Genomic DNA, 6987 nt, shown 5'->3' on the forward strand with positions numbered 1-6987 from the left:
GGTCATGTGGCCAGCACGACTAAGCCACTTTTGGCGAACCAGAGCAGCACATGGAAACGCTGTTTACCTTCCCGCCGGAGCGGTACCTATTGATCTACTTGCACTTGGACATGCTTTTGAACTGCTAGGTTGGCAGGAGCAGGGACCGAACAACATGAGCTCACCCCGTCACGGGGATTCGAACTGCCGACCTTTTGATCAGCAAGTCCTAGGCTCTGTGGTTTAACCCACAGCGTCACCGCGTAAAGCCCTTAACAGTTTGGGACTAGTTTGCTTGTGGGGTTGCCTTACTCCTTATGCCCTCACTAGACTATTTCGATATGCTGAACTGGCACTTGTTACAGGTGCTACATAATACCCACTCTGCAATTGTGATAAATGAGTTCACAGTTAGTATATAGAGCTGCAAACTTGCATTTGTCTATGTGTAGGATTGGTAGGTAGAAGAAGACTGCAAGGAAGAAGACCTGTGCAAGCAGTTGAGGGACAACTCCAAGGACCCTGATCTCCCTTCTTTTGGTTCTTCATCTTTTATCCAGACTTGAACTGGATAGTCCTTCAAACAGAGGACTGTCATTGGACAACCCTTCAAACAGAAGGTTGTCTTCTGCAAAGCAGGACACATGGTCGTCTCCTATCATGCTATTTTAAAAAAAAATGCAAATGCACTCTTACAACCCTTGTTTGCAGTCACAACAATAGTATGAGTCACTAAAAGTTAATTTGTGGCTTGTAGTTTAGATCCTTTCCCTTTATTTAGATGGAAAGCACACCAGTGCATCGCTTAAGATTCTTATCATTGTCTCCCAGACACCCCCAGATACCAAATAATATGGCGCTGAGTTTCTGAAATATGCCATTTGTTAGTGTAAAAGGTTGCTTCAGCTCATTTCAAATGACCTTCTGGAATTCAAGGCCACAGAGTGTGCGAGGGAAACTGAATGCAGCTTAACAATGTGAGCTGGCTTATATTTCACCAGATTTGAGAAGCACACAATACAAGCATCTTTGGTTTCCAAAACTTAATAGCAGGCCTCTTTCTAAACATATTCTCTCCTACTGTGTCCATGAGAAAGGGTAATTTATGTGGCTGCGCTTAATATGTTCTTCAAAAGTGAAAACCTGTAGAAACTGGATTAGTATGTTGACTCCATCAATTAACGTTAATCTAATATCCTGCCCATTTAAATTAGTGTAAACATTGGCCGATAGGGTTAAGGGAAGAGAGTTAAACCGAAAAAGATTTATTTAAGGATTAGTGTAGCAGCTACACTAGAATTCAATCCAGGAAGTAAACATCCCAGCAGTGCAGGTTGCAGGAAACAACAGCACTCGGCAAAGATTAGCAGCTCAAAACAAGAAGGCCAAAGAAAAGTTGTGATGTGGAGAGGTGGAAGAGAAATTAGGATTTCTTGTGCTATGAAAGAGCATGACAGTAAAACGAATGCAACTACTAATGAAAATTAAAAAAAACACAACATGTAGAATTGACCTGGATCCTTCCTTTACAAAGTTGAATGCTCCATGTTGCTCAATTGATTAGAAAAAGGAAGTAATAACACATGGGTTGAAACAAACCACAATGATGCATACTACAGTAATATACAGTGGTACCTCTGGTTGCAAACGGGATCCATTCCAGAGGCCTGTTCGCAACATGAAAAGAGTGCAACCTGAAGCGCCGTATCTGCGCAGGTGCGCGGTGTAATTTGGCGCTTATGCTCAAAACGCAACTTAGCGCTTCTGAGCATGCACGAGCAGCAAAACCTGGAAGTAACCCTTTCCGGTACTTCCGGGCCACCGCGGGACGTAACCTGAAAGAATGTAACATGAAGCAAACGTGACATGAGGTATGACTGTAAACAATATCAATGCATCGTTTGAAGATTGGAGAACCTGTTTTTTTTCCATTAATGCAAGAAGTAAGGAACACTAAAACCTAAAAGGCTGAAGAATGGCAGCCCATTTGTTTTCTGGTTCCACTAGTATATTGAAATGGCATCCCCCAAATCTCGCCCAAAGGAGTGATTCAGAGAGTAATTTATTAGGGAATTGTACCATAAAAGCCACACTACCCTTGGCTTTTGGAATGCATTAACTGCATTGGTGGGATGGGAGTAAGTGACAGAGTCTGAGTGAAGAAGCACTCAGGCTGTCTTGCAGCAACAGCGACAGAGAAACTCAGTTTCAAAGAGGTTCAGGGAGCTTTAAGTGACAGCCAAGATGAAATGCAACTAGCATTCTCTGGACAAGGGCCTGGATTATGCCTTCTTCCCATCATTTAGTTACAAGTCATGGCCCTGTCTACAGGGGACAAGACTACTGACAAACTCCTTACTGCCATGCTACCCCCTGACATTTTTCTTTTTAAAAGCACAGCTATTCAGTTACACTTCAACCAGCACGCACCGATATTGGATTTAAATAAAAGCATTGCCAATTCTTTTCTCTCTCCCTCTTTTTTTAACATGTGAAATAAAGAAGGGTGTCAGGAATGGCTGGAGAGCAGCTGGCATGCTATCAAAGTGTCGTTGGAAATCTGCTTGCCTTAATTCACTCCAGCAGAACACACATCTTGCTTCTCAGACATGTGTAAATTCAGATTTTAATCACTTTAGCAGTGCCTCCGCAAAGCAGACTCCCCCCCCCCACCAAAGGCAGAACTTACCCTACCAGAACAAACAAAACGTTGGGATCCCGGTTCTCACGCCATTAGAGAGGAGCAATTCACAACATTTCATGTTCTTGGCCAACACGTCTCACTTAACAAGCTGTCTCTTTGGAGAAGACTGTGGAATTAGCAGTGACTGAAATCCATACATTCCTAACAATATAACTGGCATTAATTGACATCCTTGTGGCCAGATATAGACTTTGTTGGCTTGGCTTGCAACCATGAAACCACTTAGAGGGATAGCTTTGGCGGGGAGGGGAACGGAGTTTCACATGACCTCTTCCACATGCCCAAAGGACGTTTGGAATAGGTAAGTATCAAGGACAGTGCAGCTTGGCCCATTAGGGCAAATGGCACTCTGCCTCACCTCCCTCTGTGGTGTTGCCTTTGTAGAACTCAGCAGTGAAGAAGATGGGGACAAAAGTAGAATGAGTTGGCTCTGGGTCCACTTACTGTTGACCTCAATGATCTCTATGGGCACCAGCCATCGCTGGTCTCATATATATATATATATATATATATATTTGCTTTCGTAGATTTTCACGGGTACAGGAATGCAGGTTTTGGTGTCCTCGGGTGTCTTCCCGTGTAAAAGTTGGGGTGTCTAGGCGACGTTTCGACGAGGTCTCACTCGTCATCTTCAGGCTGGTGCTTTCGGCTTCTTGTTACTGGAACAGAGCGGGATCTCAATGTTTGAGTTCCTATAAATACTGTAGAGGGGGTGTGGTGTCTAGCCTCCAATGTTCTGGGCAGAGAGGAAGTTCCCAGGCTAGTGTGCCTTTTCTTCTTTTGTTCCTTAATTACTTGAGAGATACCTTGAGTGATTTCTTGAGTGATATCCTGAGTACCACTTAGGTGGGTCATTAGGTGTGGATTAGTTGCTAAAGTCTTTGTGTCTTGACCTCTTGAACTTTGTGAAGAGTTTTCCTGAGAAGATGGCTGTATTGCACTTAGTTGTGCTTTGGCTTGGCTTCGTGTATAGGGGCGAGCTGTGGTTTTGTGGCTTGTGTCAGCCAGATCTGTGTAGGGATTGCAGGGGGGTGCAGCATCCGGAGGTGCCACCATGGATTGGCTACTGGATGGTGTCAGTAATTCATCTGTGGAGAGGGTCTGGGTTTGGGTCTGGTGTGGTTGATTGGTGTTGGCGTTCTGTGTGCCTCTGGATCTGGTGTCAGTTTTTGTGGGGAGGGCTAATTTCCAGATGTCTGGCAAGCGGGATGTGTCGTCACGCTTGTTCATGTTGTGAGGGTGTTTCTCTATCTCGATGGCTTCCATGATTATTCTCTTGTGGTGATGTTCCGTGTTAAAGAGCAATTTGGAATCTGCAAAATTAATTTCGTGTCCTGTTTCTTTCATGTGTTGGAAAAGAGAGGAAGTTTTTTCTTCTTTTTTGACGGCATTCTTGTGTTCTGCGATACGTGCATTTATTCGTCTGTTTGTTTGTCCAATGTACGTGGCTGGGCAGACTTTGCAGGGTATTTCATAGATCCCTTGGTTTTCCAACTGGATTTTATCCTTGGGGTTTCTGAGGATATTGGCTATTTTTTGGTTGGTGCAAAAGGCTGTTTTGATATTGTGTTTATGGAGGATTTTGCTAATTTTATCTGTAGTGCCCTTGATATAAGGAAGGAGGGCCATGCCATTGTTTTCTTCTCCACAGATGAATTACTGACACCATCCAGTAGCCAATCCATGGTGGCACCTCCGGATGCTGCACCCCCCTGCAATCCCTACACAGATCTGGCTGACACAAGCCACAAAACCACAGCTCGCCCCTATACACGAAGCCAAGCCAAAGCACAACTAAGTGCAATACAGCCATCTTCTCAGGAAAACTCTTCACAAAGTTCAAGAGGTCAAGACACAAAGACTTTAGCAACTAATCCACACCTAATGACCCACCTAAGTGGTACTCAGGATATCACTCAAGAAATCACTCAAGGTATCTCTCAAGTAATTAAGGAACAAAAGAAGAAAAGGCACACTAGCCTGGGAACTTCCTCTCTGCCCAGAACATTGGAGGCTAGACACCACACCCCCTCTACAGTATTTATAGGAACTCAAACATTGAGATCCCGCTCTGTTCCAGTAACAAGAAGCCGAAAGCACCAGCCTGAAGATGACGAGTGAGACCTCGTCGAAACGTCGCCTAGACACCCCAACTTTTACACGGGAAGACACCCGAGGACACCAAAACCTGCATATATATATATATATATATATATATATATATGTGTGTGTGTGTGTGTGTGTGTGTGTGTGTTTTTAGACCTCCTTTCCTCCCTTCATGGGTTCCATCTTTAAGATTAAATTTACCCTTATCTAGCTATTAAAAGGTAAGGTAAAGGTACCCCTGCCCGTACGGGCCAGTCTTGCCAGACTCTGGGGTTGTGCGCCCATCTCACTCAAGAGGCCAGGGGCCAGCGCTGTCTGGAGACACTTCCGGGTCACGTGGCCAGCGAGCCAGAGCTGCACACGGAAACACCGTTTACCTTCCCGCCAGTAAGCGGTCCCTATTTATCTACTTGCACCCGAGGGTGCTTTCGAACTGCTAGGTTGGCAGGCGCTGGGACAGAGCAACGGGAGTGCACCCCGCCGCGGGGATTCGAACCGCCAACCTTTCGATCGGCAAGCCCTAGGCCCTATCAAGCCCTATCTAGCTATTACATAACTATAATTACCATTAAAACAATTCTACATTACAAGTGTCTTTACATCCCTGCCAAAGATTTTAACTGTTTGCAGTGGTCTTTTAAGTAAATTACAAATTTACTCCAGTCTTTAGAAAATACTTGATCTTCCTGGTTTCGGATATTCCCCGTCAATTTTTGCCATTTCCACATACTCCGTCGGTTTCATCTGCCATTCTTTTTTTGTTGGTATTTCTCCTTCCTTCCATCTCTGGGCTAGTCGCATTCTCGCTACTGTTGTAGTTGCGTGCATAAAAAGTCTTTTATCTTCTCTTGGAAACTCTTCACCTACAATACCTAGTAAAAAGGCTTCTGGTTTTTTAAACAAATGTATCTTTAAACATTTCCTTAAATTCATTATATATCATTATATATCATTTCCCAGAAAGCCTTTACCAATGTACATGTCCATCACATATGGTGAAAAGTGCCCTCTTTCTCTTTACATTTCCAACACAGTTGAGAATTTGTTTTGTACATTTTAACAATTTTACTCAGTATTAGATATCAGTGATACATCATTTTCATAGAATTTTCTTTCAACGAACAGCATGCAGTCAGGGACAGATTTAGCTTTGATGAAGCCCCAAGCTACTGAAGGTAATGCGACCCTTTATATGTCCATCTGTCCTTTGTCAACAACAAATTGTTGCTTTTTTGTGTCGAATATACGCTATATGGTAATTTATGGACCTTATAGGTATCTAAAGCCATTTGCACATAACAAAATATTTATTTTATCAAAGTAATATTTATTTTATCTTATATTTTGGAAATGTACATCCTGGTTTTTTCCCCTTTAATTTTTTTTGGGACCCACAAGAGAGTGGGGCCCTAAGCTATAGCTTGTTCAGCTTATACAGTGGTACCTCGGGTTACAGGCGCTTCAGGTTACAGGCGCTTCAGGTTACAGACTCCGCTAACCCAGAAATAGTACCTCAGGTTAAGAACTTTGCTTCAGGATGAGAACAGAAATCGGGTGCGGCGGCAGTGGGAGGCCCCATTAGCTAAAGTGGTGCTTCAGGTTAAGAACAGTTTCAGGTTAAGAACGGACCTCCAGAACAAATTAAGTTCTTAACCCGAGGTACCACTGTACGTAAATCCGGCATTGCAAGCAGTAAATTTTATTTCTGCTGGTCTAGTCCCACCTGCTGCTGCCATGCTCCTCCCACTTTGAACAACACCCACAAGTTCGAAACCTGAGCAGCAGCGGCATGGTGGGGCAGAGCCAAGGCCAAGGCCACAACTGCTTACCTGAGTGGGGTGAAGTGGGGTACTAGCATGTTCAGGACCACAGAATTACACTGGTGGAAGCGCCCGATTTATGGTGGTGGTCGCGCCAGTGTAACCATGCATCCCTGAGCTTGCTGCCATCCTGTGGTACCCAGTTTCCATCCAAGTAACCAGCAGTTATGCCCGTTTGCCGAAGCTGGACCTGGACACTTGAAGACCAATATATTGGGTTTTGTTTGGGCTGCATACACACAACCCATATATTTAAAGTGCATGGCATTCCCCACACAATCCTGGTAACTACATACCCTCCCATGCAACACAGCCCAAATCTGGGACACCGTCTTCCGGGTACGAACTCCTGTGTGAGTCCTGTGACCTGCATGAGAC

This window comes from Podarcis gaigeae (assembly GCF_964106915.1).
Source record: "Podarcis gaigeae genome assembly, chromosome: 3".
NCBI classification, from domain to species: domain Eukaryota; kingdom Metazoa; phylum Chordata; class Lepidosauria; order Squamata; family Lacertidae; genus Podarcis; species Podarcis gaigeae.